The 17,166-nt window shown below is 39.8% G+C and overlaps 1 protein-coding gene across 2 annotated transcripts in view; it reads right to left on the bottom strand.

Moving 5' to 3' along the window:
- INPP4A (inositol polyphosphate-4-phosphatase type I A) overlaps positions 1–17,166 on the bottom strand; it is a 125,521-nt gene that overhangs the window by 97,315 nt on the left and 11,040 nt on the right. The window contains exon 2 of one of the 2 annotated variants that reach the window (XM_065658526.1): positions 6,691–6,749. The exons of the other annotated variant lie outside the window; for it this stretch is intronic. The gene's annotated coding sequence lies outside the window, so the exon portion shown is untranslated. The remainder of the gene's footprint in view (positions 1–6,690; positions 6,750–17,166) is intronic. 2 annotated transcript variants of the gene reach the window in all.

Here is a 17,166-nt window from a genome sequence, read left to right as displayed (position 1 = left end):
AATATTTGAGAACATAAATTACACAGTTGTGGCTTAAAATTCTGTAACGCCTCTGATCTTTTAGTACCTTTAAAACGACTGCAATTCATGCACACCCCTTATATGTAATGCAGAGGCTGAAGAGACTACATTAACAAGAACATCGAGGAGAGTGAGAAAATGCAGTGAATTCTCTACTTTCTCAGAAACAAGACAGGTGGAGTGAAATTCAGAGCACCAAAGCTAAGCAGGAGCTAAGTTGCTGACTTAGGTGTCAGCAATCACCTCACTGTAGGCCCTCAGTTCCCTTGAAAACCACGGGGGGGGATGAAATCTGCTGGTGCTAATATACCCCAATCAGGCCAAGCAACAAATAAAAAAATCCACAGAAGACTTACAGAGATGCTGCAGGAGCTTAAGTGCTAAAGTTAAACTGGGAGACTATCCAGTAAAAGCAGAGTTCAAAATAGAACTTAGATGGGAAGAATTTGGCTGTGAGGTATGAGATGTTTTTAGAAGATGACAGACAGAAACAGAGGAAACGTCAGAGCTGGGGAATCAAGACTCTCAGGAAGGCAAAGATTGATGTTACCATCAAGAGGTATGAGTTCCAGTTAATATACCAACCTCAGAGCAGCTCCTAGCATATGGTCTTGAAAAGAGAGAAGTTAATAGCATTGTGGTGGCTTGCTAATGGGGCAAACTGGTTTAGAGAACAGAAAATGGAGAAGTGATGGCAAAACTGTACGGCAAATCATCTTAGGGGAACGTATGGCGGAGCAAGTCAAACAGTGCAGTTTACTGTACGATGGAGAAAGATCCAAGGAGGTTGATTCAGGAGAGGAGTGATTCAGGCAGAGACACAGGCACACATTTCTGAGCTGCAAGGGAGAGCTGCCTGGCTGACAGGCTGCTCAGAAGTGAACACAAGAAAAAAAGTTGCCTGGGGAAGGTGTGACAGTAACGAGAGAGAGCAAAGACAAAAGGACTTGGGAAGAGATCAGCAGGAAAGCTTCATAAAAGTATTGTTTGGCAAGAAAAGCAATGTTTGTCAGGCTTCTGGGGAAAAAAAATAATACACAACAAAAAACTTTGCTGTACTTAACTGCATGCACTCACAGCAGTGAGGCCTCTTCCACTAACACAGGTGTCTGAAGAGCCACGCAGACCTCTGCGTGTTTCAGCCTGGAAAAAAGGTCCTAATCACACCTTGACCAACGGCATTTTCCGATGTGAAAGTTCGAGTCTGACTGGCAGGAACCCAAGTGAGACACTAAGTCACTAAACTCTGTTATCAGAGGCTTCAAAAGTCATTGTTCAGTGGACAAACCATTTGCCATCGTGCAAAAAATTCTTCCATCAAAGCAAGCTCTACTTAACATGAAGTATTTAAGGTCTGCTTAGCCTCTTTAATGCAATAAAGGTAATAGTAATGAATAAAGGGAAAGTGATACCATGCAAATTTCCGCTGCTTCTTGAAACACGGATCAGAAACTCCTGGCCTGCCATGAAGCAATGCTCAAAGGTTTGGCTACTGAAGCTGCAATATAAAGCTATGCAAATCTTCCACAACCCCTGATCATGCTGTAGCTCAGTTACTCAAAACACATGACACGTTGAGCTTGGATGCTGTTTTGGGCCACCCGTCCCTGAGACTCCTGGGCTTTTGGCTCATGACAGAAATCTTCCTTTATAGTCACTACAGCTTTCTCCAAGTGTCACATTGCTGATTGGCTCTAGGGCCATTTTTCAGAATTGTGTGGCACTGACAGAAAAGCCAACAAGAAGAAAAATATCAGTAACTCCAGGAAGAACTGCTGGGCAGAGCCTCCACAGGGTATTTTACTGCACAGGCTGCGGGCCCGGAAACATACCATGGCAGGTTTGGCCTCTTAATATTGCAGAAGCCACACATCCCCAGAAAAATTAAAACCAGTACTGCAGAGTTTAAGCCTCCTATGATACTCTAGGAGTTATCAACATCCTGAAATTTATAACACAGCTGCCTGAAGCAGTTGCATTTTATAAGCCCACACGCTGCTTTTTGTACAATAAGCAGGAGCTACCAAGTACAGGCTCTTCTTGAGGAGATGGATGACAAATACAGGAGGAAGAGATAACTAACAGGACTGCTTCTTTACATCTTGGAAGTTTTGTGGGCTACTCATCCTCCTCTTTCCTCAGAAATCTCTTACTCATCATTTTTCTCACAGTACGAAGAGCAGTGGAGGAAGGCAGGGAAAAGGTATGTAGATACAGAGCAGTATTATGGTATTCCATTCTCAGCCTAGTTTCTAAAAATTAAAGGCAGTAACAGCTGAAGTACAAGACAAGTCTGGTTTAGAAGCAGCATTGTGGAGAATAAAGCACAAGCCAGAGCGAAAAACTGGCTTTCACTCACATAACACTCAACACACCCCAATTTGTGTACCAAAGCAGATCAGTCCTAGTTTATCGAAATAGCCTAAAATTAATCCCAGCAAGACACAAGCCATTGGATAGTATCCTTAGCAGTCAATCTAGGAGAGAATCGAGAGCAGCTGTTGCAAAGCAGGATGTCTCTAAAATAATCTCTAAACTGCTACCAAGTCCTAGCGTGCTCCTACTATCATCTGCAAGCACAAAAATGAGACAATTAAAAAAATGTCTGTTACTCCTTCTTCTCTCCCCTCAACCTCTCAAGCCTGAGAGCTAACAATGCTGATAAGAAAAATAAAGAGAAAAAAAACACCAAACATTTTTTAGATAACTAATTAAACTGGTAGGTTTTATTTTAGACAGAATTTACACAGTTAACCATCCAAAGAGTATTCAGTCTCCTGGAAAATTTTTATCACGTTGCCAGTTTGAACAAACAAAACATAGTCTATTTTTGCAGCATAGCGACTGACATATGGGTGCTAAAGAAGGGGGAGACTTGTACGCTTGTGGCTGATTAAAGGTAATGTCCCACTCATGCACACATGCACCACAATCAAGCACTTACCTTTATTTGCGTGAGCAAACACAAAAGCAGTCAGCTAGTTTATTAGTCATTTTTCTCTATTTTGCCAAGTCTGTCTGCTTCGTCATCCTTCAAATGATTAAAGCAGGGCTGCCACAAAATCATTCAGAGCTAATTACTTACTTGAAAAATATCTGCCTATAGGCAGGTGTAATTTTTAAAAGCAAAAGCAGCAGCAGTTTTCTCCTGGCATTCTTTGAAGTAATGCAAGATTTGTGTCAAAGAAGTAACTCCTGTATTTACAAGAAATCCTTTAATATATTTCTTGAATAAATTTCACTTAGAACATGAAGACTACAAATCTTGAACTCCTTTAGATTAAGGTCAGCAAATACAGTGAATACATTAAGATGACAGTACAGAGGCACGGACCCATCTTACTGCACAGGTTCATATTCATCCACATCTGGCTTAATGCTGCATTGGAAGATGGAAGATCAAACCAAGGAAAGGTATGTTTGCAAAGAAAATTAAGGAAGAAAAACACCTTAGGATGAAACTACTGGGAGAAGCATTACGTTGACAAGATATTGTGTCATCCCAAGTCTGGGGCGGGGTCATAAATTTTAAAGCACCTGTGGAGAGACCTATATAGACCTATATAGTGTATCAGCAATTATAAACTGTGTGATATTTGTCATTTTCCATAAATGCCCAATTGCTAACATTGTAAGATGAGGCAAAAGTCTCAGGTCTAAAATTAAGTAAACATCACTTCAAATCTCTGCTCTTTCATGATTTAGCAGAGGGAAGTTTGAAGACATGGACCACAAAAGTTCGAGTGCTGGAAATCAATTAGAAGGACCTCCACTCTGGGATTATTTAAAACCTCATCAATGTTTAAATCTAGCTTAAATAGTGAGTTTTAACAAGTGGCAGTAGGGCAGCTGCACCCAAACCAGCTTCCAGTTGACTGGATTGGAATACTGAAGAAATATTTAGCCCAGGGTTCAGTACCAGAAAGGAAAATCCATGTTGCCACAAAACACAACCAAATATTCTGTTCCTTTTAAAAGGAAGGGAGAAGGAGTGCAGATGAGCAGACACAGAGTAGCTGCCACAGGTAGCTGCTAGCTACCCTTCAAGAACTGATAGGAGACTGAGGAAATCTGCAGCCACAACATTTCAGCCATGGGACCAGAAGAACCAGCAAGCCCAGTCAAAGACCATGACTTCTACTTGTCTGTTGTGAATCCCTTCAATAGAGCCATGATGCCTGAAACAAGCTTGCATCTTGAGACAGGAGAAAGTAAAGAACTCCTAACACTGCAGTTTGCTTTCCTATGAAAATGCGAGTGATAATTTGAACAAGCATAGAAAGACTCATTCCTGCAGTATGTTAGACTAGGGCCTAATCACATAAATATGTCCTCTTTTTTAAAAATCCAGCAATCAAATGAAAATAAGGCTTAGTTCAGCGTAGTAACATTGTCGTATTAACCTGTGTATGGTGCAGAGTGAATTGCAGCTTATTCTTCCTAAAATATGCAATGCATTTTAAAAGACTAGTAAGAATAAGGTACTGATCAAGAATAGCAAATGTCAAAGAGCAGATACAACTAGTACCTTATATCCAACCCAAATATTATTCTATAAAAACAACACTTTCAAAACAGTTGGGATTTTTTGTTTGTTTGTTTGTTTTTAAAAAGGATCATTGGTTAGGATCAAAATAGTATAACACAATCTTAGACACATGAAAAGCGCTGATGAAAAAGACAGAAATGCCATTCTTTGGCTCTGACCTGCCTGTCACAATCAGATATTCCACATTTATGGCTATAAAGACAAAAGCTCAGGATCAAAGTACTGAAGTTTAACAAGTTATAACATATCAGCTGAACCACAGCAAACACAAAGCAAAGTCACTTTGCTTTACCTCACTCCACTGTGAATGACATAAGTAAATAACCCTACATGTGCAGTGAGCTAAGAATATGGCTGTGTAAGATTACTAATACATGCTGGCCTGTTAAACATCAGTAATGGGGTAAGGAGTCAGGTGCTGAAGTCAGCAACCTGAATAGATAAAATCAGGCCAAATACATCTTGGACAAGGTAGATTGTTTGCAGGTTGAGGGCTGCTGAAGCCATGAAGAACACCCTTTGACGTATCGGACCATCCCTGCAAGAGACAGTTGCATGGTGAATGTGAATATAACAGTAACACATGCAAAGAAGTCAGGAGATAGGTCAGTCAAGAATAAAAATCAAGACTTACTACTCAGAGTTTTTCTTATGAAAATTATGGTTGTTGTTCACTTCCACTAATCCACTACGAACACTATGCTCAGAGAGTCACCAAGATGGCAGCTGCATAAATAAGGTAGAAATTTTCCCAATTAACAGTTCTGCAGACATAGCAGTGATTCTTTGGGCTTCTCAAGTAGTTACATTAAGTACATTTCCTAGGACAAATCTCCATGCTAACAATTAGTGGATACTGCAATAAAAATCAGAGTGAGTGCTGTGCTAAATTTAACTTTAGCCGGTCTATACTGGACACCACCCTAAATTTTCTGTACGTCATAAGTTCTAGTGCTGGTTTTTTGGCTCTTAGCAATGAACTTTTGCTTTTTCCTTTCCACAACCACTGAAAAAGTGAGGTGACTCCCTTCGTAACAGCAGTGCTTTTCTTGTAGAAGAACAGCATCAATGTGTGATTTCCCCTACAAAGACACAAGTATCTGCCAGGCATTGCTACATCACAGGGTGCTCTCTACTCAGTTACTCCCGCCCTCTGTCTCTATAGCCATACATCCACAAGCAAATCCACCTCCCTTCCTCCCTCTAGCAACCCCTTTCAATTTGTTTCTGAAAAATGCTCAATGACAAACTGGTTTTCCCTATGGTTACAGGTGATTTCTTTAACAGAAATTATTTAAAACACTGACTCCAGTCAGATAACTCTTTATTCTGCAAGTAATTTCACCAATGTCCGTAAAACTTGGCACAAGAAAAGCACCAATGCTTGACTTTGAAGCTGGTTTTGGTATGTAGGATTGGGTGACACACAAGAAGAATTCAGTTTCCCAAGGCAGTTTTGTGCCTAGGGACTTCTGAGCACAGCTGCCAAACAGAGAGGAGAAATCCAAGACACGTTATCAATCATGAGTGTCTCAAGTGTCTTGTCCAAATTTGTCTCCTTTAGAAAATGGCTGGGAAGCACAAATCAATTAACCATTCATAACTCTGAACTTAGTGTATGTCTGAAATATTCCATTTAGCAATGAATTAAAAAAAAAAAAAAAGTAGCCAGAGAATCCATAGGGACATCAGAAGGAGAGATTAGCAAAGCCTAACACTTCTGTGATCCACATTTCTGGGTTTTTTTGGACAGGTATAAGCAAAACCAGAGAACCTCTACTGTAAAATGCAGACTACTTAAGAAATCTCTCTTAGCAAATTTCCTTGTTTCATGCTTAATACAGCAAAACCACCTTAAATATTCTAGTGGTACTAAGAGCATTAAGAAAATGAAAGGTACTCATCTTTTTGAGGGAACTTTTTTAGAGAACTTAGGTTCCTCTAACTATATCTGTTGCCTTCAGACAGCAATCCCCAAGTCCCATCGGAAATCTGTCAGTGCTTTAGACCTCAGCTTGCCTCTGGCTTGCACCTACTATCCACACAGCCCTTCAGCAGAAAGAACTCATGCCACCAATAATTTTTCACCTCCTTGCTACAAGACTTTCTAATATGCCTACCTGTTGAGGCCCAGGCAAGTTGGTTCAAGCCAGATTGGTGCTGGTTTCACCAGTAAAACCTGCAGAAAAAACAATGTGAGTCAGTCCTTCACTCCCACCCTACTTCCAACAGCAGGCTCATGTCCCTCGGAGTGCAGAGGACTGGGCTGAAGCCCAGGCAAATACGAGTGCACTTACAGCCTTTACAAAAACAGTAAGACTGATGCAAACAAGCGCATCCTGTTTCAGCTGGTTTCCAACAGTTACCTAAAAACGTCTCAGCTTTGCTCCAACTATGCTTAACTACCGGCCCTGTATTTCATCTTCCAATTAATCATTTCTCAGTTCCAAAGGTCTGCAAGCAGAAAGGATACATCAGAGCTAAAGCAGGGCTTTTCTATTCCCCAAAGAAGCAACATGCAGCTACCCCAACTCTCATCTGCAAGAGCTAGACCTTTCAGATTTTGTTGATGAACCAGAACATGAAGTCATTTTGTTTAAAAGAAATTACTTCTTTCATCCAAAACCAAAGAACTAAAAGTTCTAGTAGTATTTCTGTTTTCTGTACATTGCTTGTTATCTTTCCTCATGTTTGCTTGTCTTATTTCAAACTTCTTGGGATTTACACTTCAGGAGGGAAGGAAAGCCCAGGTAACTATTACTTTCAGAGGTCCACTAGAAGATTTTTTTCATTTATGCACCCTGTAAGAGAGAAATATTCATTTTTTTAATAAATGTGGACTACATGTCCTCTGTTCACATGATTAATTACAAATTATTTCCCTCCTCTTCAGTCTGTTTCACTTTGAAGTTCTACCGTTGCAGGAGCAGTTATTAAAAAGCAAAATCATTCAGATGAGAAATTCAGGTAAAATGCAAATCCTACAACAAAACACAGTACTTAAACAAAAAAATCCCTGCAAAGTGAGTACGAAGAAGTACTACAACTTTTCATCATTAATAGCAATGGACGTCTAAACACACACTCCAAGGAACAGATGTTCACTATATATTTTTGTTAGATTGCATGGTTTTAGAGGCAGAAATGTAAGGCTACAGGACTGTGACTTAACAGAAGAAGGTGGCCTTCTCCTGTAGAAGAGACAACATCTGTCTCCACATAGAATTACCGTTGAGTATTGATCATGAGACTTTCAGGTTTAATTGCTTGTAACAACCACAAGCAGTACAAACCACAGTAGGAAGCTGGTTAATGAACTTGCAGCAAGCCTAACAATTGCTACCAAGATAAAATTATGACTGTTTTAAATAATAGCACTCCTTTCTTCCTGCATTATTCCCATTTTCTCCCGCTACAAAAATTTACAGATGCTTTTTTCATCTCCAGTCTCTAAGATTTTCATAGAACTAAAGGTTTGACATCACTGGGTGTTGGATCAGAGGAAGAGACAAATCAGACCATAAAGAGAGGAAAATATCCAGGTCATAAAAGGTCTGTTCTGACCAATTTAGTGTCTGGCTTTAGCAGTTTTTAATGATACCAAAAAGAGCCTAGAACAAAGACTCCCTGAGCTGGAGACTTGACAGGTATCAAGCAAAGACAAGGATGGGTTTTGCGCAGGCTTCATTCTCTGTGTACTTATCATTGTGAACTCCATTCACGCACTGTGACCGATTTATGCTCCTGCAACAAAACGGAACTCGAAATTCTTTTTTTTAAAAAAGGAAAATAGTACATCTCTTCATCCTATCTTCTGTTACCTACAAAAGTTTCTAGTTTGTTGTCCCTACTAACCCAAATAAGTGCCCTGTACAGCCATAAATCCAAATTTAGGAGTTTGTATGTATATATAATTTACATACGTATGTAAGTTTTCATATTTGTAAATGTTTCTCACCCAAGGATGTGTATACAAATACCTATTTCTGAGCAGAAGACCATCTAGAGATGTCTCATTTATTTGCTCTCTCCATGCCCATAGCAAAAAAATAATAAATCTAGGTTCCCAGAACTTTATCTTAAACAAATCTGTCATTATTAAGTCAAGTACAAAGAGGAAAGCAGCCAACAGGTCAAAGAAAAAACCCCATAATATTTTGATTGGCCTTTTCATTGTTTTTGGAGAACTCCTGAATAACACACTGTGCACAGTTTAACTGAAATTAAAAGCCACTTTCAAGGGTAGCAACAATTCTGTCCAGCTAATAAATTATCATAATAATTTACTGTCACGAGTTGTCTCGGTTTTTATACCTCATTTTCCTTGAGCGATAAGAAAGCACTCATTTTAATTTTTCACGCAATAAGAAAATTTTCTGTCTTAAAGCCTACATTCACATTGCATGGCAAAGAACTTTTTCCAAAGCAAGATCATTACTGGTCACACTGTAACAATCGGCAAATGCCATATGCATCATATTCCTCTGTAAAACCAAACTTAGGTTCAAAACACACCTATCAAATTCAGGATCCCAGCCTCAATCAACTGTCCAAAAAGAGACAGATGACTAGAAAAGGACCCAGCATAACAATTTAAGAAATCCACAGTCCACATGCAGCACAAGCTCATATGCTTGTCTGCAGATGTTAAAAACTAGAACTAAGGGAAATGCTGAACACTCAGTCCAGTACCACAGCGCTTTCAAGACGAGGCTGATGAGTCTCCTCTTGCACTGTAGAAGGTCCCAGACTGGGTTCTGTCCACCCACGAGTGCTCACCTCTGCCATCAGGGAACACTTTGGACAAAACCAGAGGTAGTAAAGGGGAGGAAAGCCTGTAGATTCTAATACGGGCAGTGATTCGTACCGAAAAATCATCACCTCAAAACGTGAAGAACTACTATGATGTTTGTGCTTATATTTTTTTCTTGGACTCTCACCCGTCAACAGCCACATAGAGCCCTTTATGTCACTCTCCTAGGAGTCGTGTTGCATTTTTTCCTCCATGATGCAAGCAGCCATAAATAGATGTGGGAATCCAAAAATATTAAATGAGTTTTGTGGGATTTATTTTCTTTACTTAAAAAGGGAGGAAGGTTGAAAGAAACAAGAAAAATAAAATTATACAGTGCAACACATTTAATTACATTTAGAATTGTCAGGGGAAAAAAAGAGAATGACTTGAACAAATTTAGCATCTGAAACTAAGTCTGGAGTTTTACAGCACACCATAATGAAAACACACAAAAATACGGAACTGTCCCAAAGCCAGAGTACAGGATGTGTGTTTACCTTATGTAGACACCACCAATGCACACAATAAACACTGCTATCTATTAACTAGACATGCGAATATAGTTTTTCCCTTCTATCTGACCTACAGTCACGTGGCAAAAAAACAATAAGGAATTTCACTAGCTTGCAAATGTTGTGCTTGGTCTGAAATGGTTTGCTTTTCCTCCGTCAGGAAAATATGCCGAACTCAAATCTTGCTAAAATGTATGTTTATATAACCTCCAGAAACCCACTGTTTTTCTTGAACATTTTGCTTTTCACTAACTATAGTCTAAGAGAACCTGAAAAACAAAGATCCAGGAAATTTCTAAAAATCTCTGTGAAAATAGTAGATTAAATCATTACATCTCTCTAGGCAAGTATTTTCTTCACAAAACAGAAATAAGCATCCTGTCATATTTACTGTTGGTTTGGTTGTTTTATAAACTTGATCAGTGAAAATAAAAATTACAAAGCTTCCTACATCCGCTTTGTGAAGAAAGCACCAGAGAGAAAGAATCTTTCCAACTTGAGATCACTGATTACTTCTACTGTCCAAGACATTATACTTTGATTTAACAACTGGTGATTTGACAGTTTTTACTAAATAGGTGATTTTTACTACTGCAACACAGGCAAAATAATATTGAACTTTAACTTATTTGTGGTATGTTAGAAAACAGAACTGATAACACCCATATCACCAGTTATATTTCAAGCTTTGCTGTAATTTTGAGATAACATTTTTCTCCAAAATCTGGAGCACATGGTTTCTAAACAATTTGCAAAGTGCACATCACATGTATCACTGAAACTTTGATTCAACTAAATATTGATATTCCGTTGATATTGATCTTGAAACTTTGGCATACAAATGTAAAATTCTGTTTCTAAAAACTAGACTGTTAGCTATCAGAAGAGTAAAACATTAAACAAAAATCCTCGAAAACATATGCCTGCACATATAAAAGCAATCAGTATTCAAAGTTTCCAGGCAAAATGCAAGGTGAAAAATAAGTGATGCATCATTGCCACTGAAAGTAAAGCCTATCATATCCTTTCTCTTACAACTTGAGTACATGTCCAGAAGAAAAAAAAAAAGTATAGAATTTTTTTCATGCAAATGTTTTCAGGTGGGATTAAACACTGCACAACATTTCACTTTCCTGATTCTTGTTTAGTGAGCAGAAATAGACTGCTTTAAAAGTAGAAGCATTCAATCCAAGTAGAAGACACATGCTTCATGTTCTTCAAACAAAGCTCTTAGTCTGAACAAAAAAAGTTTAATCACTTTGCTCAGTTAAGCCTGAGCATTTAAGAAATATTTCTGGACAAGAGGTTTGAAAATGATCTTTTTAATGTTTGTATGAAACCAAGGTGATTTAAACAAAGAGGCCTTTTCTCTCTATATGTATCTTTTTCATTAAAAACAGGCTTCCAGTTCAAGACCTGCAGTGTGAAGGAAAATATACTGCTGTTGCTCAAACTTTATATGCTACTTGTTTAAGACTCAATTCCTCTGAACTGTCAGAACACAACCTTTCCACAGTTCAAACCTTCAACCAAAAAAAAAAGAGGAGACGTTAACAAACACCTTTGGGCTCACAAGGGGAGAGCTGGTTTGCATCAGAGCTGGCAAAAAAGCCTCTTGCAATAGACAATTCTCTTACACAGTTAATAGCCAGCCTAAAACCAACAAAAACGTCCCCCAAGATACTAATGGAGATAACACTGCAAACGTGAAAGTCCTTGTGGATGAGCATTTTTATTTCGGTTTAGTCTCAAACACTTCTGCTGTGAACTCTGGCTCCAGCCAAGGCTGCCCTGGTCCCTGTTCATGCTGTGAGTGGCAGTGAGGGGCTCTCAGTACCCTGCATCGCCTCAATGCACAAGCAGCCCTTCCCTCCTAGTCTCAGCAAAGGAGGGCCAGGAAAGATTAAGGTCCCCGGTACTGACCCCTACAGCTACAACGTATGTGCACCCACGACCCCGGCCACCGCACTCCCTCCCTGCCACACAGGTTCCTTGTTCAGCTGGTGTTAGCGGGACCCTTACAGTTGTGCAGCTACCAGCTCACCAGGAGGCTGGGCCAAGTCGCATTGCTCAGCTCAGCTCTAGTCCCACAATCCAAACAGCTGATGCAATGACAGAAAAACAGCACTTGTATTGAGTTATAACTTGTTTTCAGCAGAGGACATGGCATTCTAGATCCCAGTTACAAATTACTATGTTAAGCAAATCAGGGGAGAAGCATCTCATGCCCAAGAACCTGAAAATGGCTCTACCTAAGCTATACCATAGCAGTTCCCTTTTTGCCCCACACTGGCCCATTTGTGTCTATAAGCAGCATCTTCTACAGTCTGATCCAAACAACCACTGCTAATGACTCACTGAAGCACCATTACTAATCTGGGATTCATGCCATCATTTTTCAGTCAAGACTGATTAAAGAGATTTGGCAATACTGCAAACATAATTCAGCATCTCTGGCACTGTTTAGAAAACTGTGATCACAGCTTCACATGTATTAAGAATGGTGACCATCTGCAAAATTTCATGCTGATGCATCCAAAGAACATATATCCAGCCAGCCACGTGAACTGTGGGTGAAAAAGATGGGTGGGAAAAGATGATTATAAGATCCAACAGAGTATGATTAAGCAAATAACACTGTTTTAGAGAGGCTAAAGCTCCAGCATTAAAAACAGACACCTTGTGCAATGCTGTCTCAAGTGTGGCAATCACATTTTATAACACCAATTTTTTTATATTAACAACAAATCAAAAACCAAGACCTCTATTAAAAATATAGATAATGGATTTTGATACATCACACCTTAAACCAATAATTATTTAAATGTGTTATCAAACTGCAACATGCTTCTCCCCCACACTTGCTCTTTCCTTTTGACTTTGCCTGAAATGTGTACTCCAACGACAGGAGCAAACCCAAACTGCTTCAAGCATTCTTCTGGCACCAAGAAATGGAAGCAGGGTATAGAGTTAATTAAGACTGCAATATTAAAAGCTGTGGTATCAGCAAAGCGAAGGTGCAGACGGCAGCAGATTTTCTATGACTCTTTACTAGATAACTTGTCTCCACTTCCATCTGAAAGCCAACATCTAGTGCTGTGAATATGGAAATTCAGTTAAAGCCTGGAGGTCGAACTTCTGCCAGCAACAGATTTGAGATTCACGCAGATGGAAGAGAGAAACTCCAGCAGCAACAGGTAGGGACTGCTGCTGCTATGTGGGGCTATGCCTTCATTTAGAGGGTTTGCACATAGTTGTTAGCAAATCCTGTTCAGAGGAAAAGTAGGCCAGTCAGCCTGACAGTGCAAACAAATGACAGGATCACGTTTCCAAAGCCTTCCAATGTGTTGCATGTCCCGCTGATCAACCCCCTACACACATTTTCCAGCAAAAATCATCTTCATGGGGACATCACGGACCTCCCACTCCAGCTTCACGTCCCTCCTGTTCTTCTCCCCCTGCAAGCACCAAATACTGAATGTTGCGGAGGAACTAAATAGCCAAAAAATGCAATGTCAAATACATGTTTCAGTACTAAAATATCACTTTCAAATGTGAATGTGACAGAAGAGGAGGTCTCTGGGAAAGGACTTTTTTGAGCATTTGAAGCACATTGAGCCTGAATGTCAGGTCTGAGCAGCATATGGCAGTTTCTTAGTGTAAAATCAAGGGACAAGAGCGGGACATGTCTGAAAGGCAACATGGAAAACGGCTTTAGCTGGGCTGCCACAAGAACAGAAGGGTTATGAACCATTCTCGTATTTTGGTAAACGTGGGCACATGCCATATACACATACAGGCACAGCTTCTTTTTCTCACACATCCAGACATAAAAAGGAACCATGTAGCTTTATGTTCCTTTTCAGCCTTCACCTACCTCCCCATTACCTTACTCACAGCGGCTGCTCTCAGACCTGTGCAACATGTCATTTAGGAGAAAACCAGGTCTACACCCACATTACTTCCAACCTCACGTACCACAACAGGAAAGCACAAATATATCCTGTATCATTATATCATCTCATTCATCACTGCAAACGATAACCTCATACAAATGCAATACTCTATTACAAAGTATCTGCACTAAAAAAAAAGCAAACAAACAAACAAAAAATCTTTTCCTTACAGTTACCCACCTGCACAATGCCTTTAAACACTATTAACCAAATCCTTCCTCAAAACACTCCCACTCACCTTGTAAAGGGGTGTAACAGCTTGTTCAAAAGTCAACAGGGAGGCAGTAAACAGGATGGGGAAGGGGACTGACTTCCATTTGACAGCTTGGGAAGGCTTACACTTCAGGAAGGATGGGAAGCAGCTCTTCAGAGGCAGAAGGTGTTCCTCTGACTAGAACCAACTCTCATGCTGCCTGGTCTGGAGGAGGGTAGAGTTGTTTCTTACTCATGGGATGTTACCCTCTCTTTATGGTTCAGTAGGAAACAAAAAACCCGTGGTACCCACAGCCACCTGACGGAAAGGACTACAACCCACCATTTTAGTATGCAACAAAGTTCCACCTTCAACACACAACAGCCACAAGAGTCTCACCTTAAAAATATACTAACCAAGTGCCTGGTCAGAAGTAAAAACCTCTTCATTTGGGTGGAGAGAAAAGAAACTGGTATGCATCTTGGAGCTGATGGAAACAGGAAAGATGAGATCATGACAGCAGATTATCAAGGACAGGATAACAAGCCATTTCCTTGGTGTCAATGGCTTGTTGAACACATAGTCAATTGAGCAACCTTGGTTTTATTTTTAAGTCATCTTTCTTCCTCTCTGGAAATTAAGTACATTTGCATCTCTCTTTCTACCCACAGGGTAACCATTAAAGATGTTTTTATATTAGTAATCACTGACACTAAAATCAAAGCATTTGAGACAGAATATTTTAGAATAACCATGCAAAGTGAAACACTATTTCTATATTCATCAACTGCAATTAATAGTTTTCTTTGATTTAGGTATCTGTAGTAGTCAGTGTGTGGGAATCTCATATTTCGCTTTCAAGTTTTATTTTTGCCTGTTTTGCTTTAAGACTCTGATTCTGAAAGTATAGCAAATTCATATCCCTTAAAAATTCTACATGGCCTCTATACTGGACCTTCTAACTCACACAGTGCCTTGAAGGTACCCCTTTCAAGCATTACTTCAGTATTTTGAAAATGTATTGTGCAGAAGGCTGTTTCTCCTTTCATTTTCTTTCTGAGAAATGCAAATGTCCCATTTTTTAGAATTTTGGGTGCTTTCACTTTCTGACTGCTAATTCTGTTAATTCAGTAGTACCAAAGTCCCCTCAGAGGTCATAGTTCCCCTTCCTTGTTTTTTGTTTTCTTCTGTTTTCAAGTCTTGCTTCTTGCAGTTCCCTAAGCTATGCTCTCATGATCTGTGATCATAATTCTAGAGGGTCTTTCATTATCTCTTTCCCACCAACTACATCATAAAAACAATGACAGATAAATTATCTTCCCCATAAATTAATGTCAGGGTCTTTTAAAGTTCGTTTGGCTAGAAGTCATACATATAGCTTTTCCTAATCCTGTCAAACCTTCACAGACAGCCCATGCCTCTCAACTTCTGCTCTACGAGTACCCTTTCTGTTCAGGTATATCTCCTGCCACCTTCATGGCTTCACTGTTTCAAATGGTCTCAATTCTAGTCTAATCCTAATCTGCAAACATAACTGCAGCAATGAGGAATAAGAGGCCGTTGAAAAACTTTCCATTTCCTTCTACTTGTGGAACTAACACTTATATTTGCTCTTTTAGCCCCCAAGCTCTTGACACTTTTTAGGTGAACTGAAGCTCTCCTCATTCCAGAGCCACATAACAGTACCCTCCCTAGAGGCATATGTCTTCATGGGCTCTCCAATCTATCTGCTACATAATAAACCAGAAAAAGAGCAAGAATATAGATAGATTTTTACCACTTCTTGCCTCCTTCCAATCCTTAGACATCACAGTTTAAATGAGACCAACTGTTCACTAGGTCTAATTTATAAATCTCAGTGAGAGGTCCCAGATGGAAATAACTGGGCTACACTGTGCTCTGAGAACCTCAGAATGCTTCTGGAAGGGCACTCGTCATGACAGGGAGCAGCCTGAAATTAAATGCTTCCCATGACCTGGCTCAAAACCTCCAGTTCAGAGACTGTGTAGCTCCTGGTAATGCTCTGCTGCAGAAATGCCACAAACTGGACTTGTGTTTCACTAATTCTTCACTTTCTAAAAGTTCCAGTTAGATGCAATACATAGAGATACTGATGTCGGCATCGACCTGGTATCCTCTGCATAATTTTGCACCCTGAATCCCTAACACAAAGAACCATATACAATTACACAAATCCAGACATCTTTAGAAGCCCATATAAAAGTGAGTTTTGCCCATCCTCATAACCACTGTGAAGGGCCTCAGAGAAACTCAGAAACATGGAGATTTTGTGGAACCCCCAACAATTACTCCCGCAGGAATCACTGTTCCTTCTGACTGTTTTATCAAAGTCTCACAATACTCAGCCTTTTCATGAAAATCTGAGGTCCCTGAAGCATGTATTACACGTAGGAAAGACAAAACCTTTCACCCTATCATTGTCAGAATCGAGCTTCCAAACATGCTGTGCAAGTCAACTTGCGCAGAGGGCAGGACACATGTTAGTTGTTCAGCACCATTCACAGGCACAAAAAATTCAAAGACATGACGGTTTTCAGGAAGAACGGAATATGCTATTTTACTCAATATTATTGAACAGGGACTATTGAGATTGGGTGCTATCCTAAAAGCTCCCAAAGCTGGGAGACAAATATGAAGTCTACCGCAACGACTATTTCAATAACTCTCATGATTTTGAAGACTTTCTGTGATTTTCAAATGCTCAAGGTTGATAATACTACTGCCACATACATTCTCTGACATTATTTTTCAACTGTTGCATGTAAAAGTTAGGCCTCACAACCTTCTTTGTTCAAGAGAGAATTACTTAAGACTTTATTTTACTTGAGATGCGACCATCATGGATTCTCCTAGAAGAACCTTTCACTGGATTCTCAAAACCAGTTTCAAAGTACTATTTCCCTTTCCCCTTCTATGAACCTCATCTGTATAGCTCACCAGCTGCCCGTCCAAAATGCAAGAAGTAGGAAATGGGAGGGGGAAAAAGGTTTGCTCACAGCAAAATAAATTTCCACCCTCAGACTGAAAGTTCTCAGGAGCACCTTTGCAGAACTACTGTACCACTGTGTGTCTCTTCAGTCCCTGTCAGACATGGTGTGGAAGGGAAGACAGGTTCAAAT

The sequence above is a fragment of the Caloenas nicobarica genome, chromosome 1, assembly GCF_036013445.1.
Source record: "Caloenas nicobarica isolate bCalNic1 chromosome 1, bCalNic1.hap1, whole genome shotgun sequence".
In the NCBI taxonomy this organism is placed as follows: domain Eukaryota; kingdom Metazoa; phylum Chordata; class Aves; order Columbiformes; family Columbidae; genus Caloenas; species Caloenas nicobarica.
Note: the sequence above shows the minus strand (reverse complement) of the source record. Positions and strands in the feature narration are given on the sequence as shown.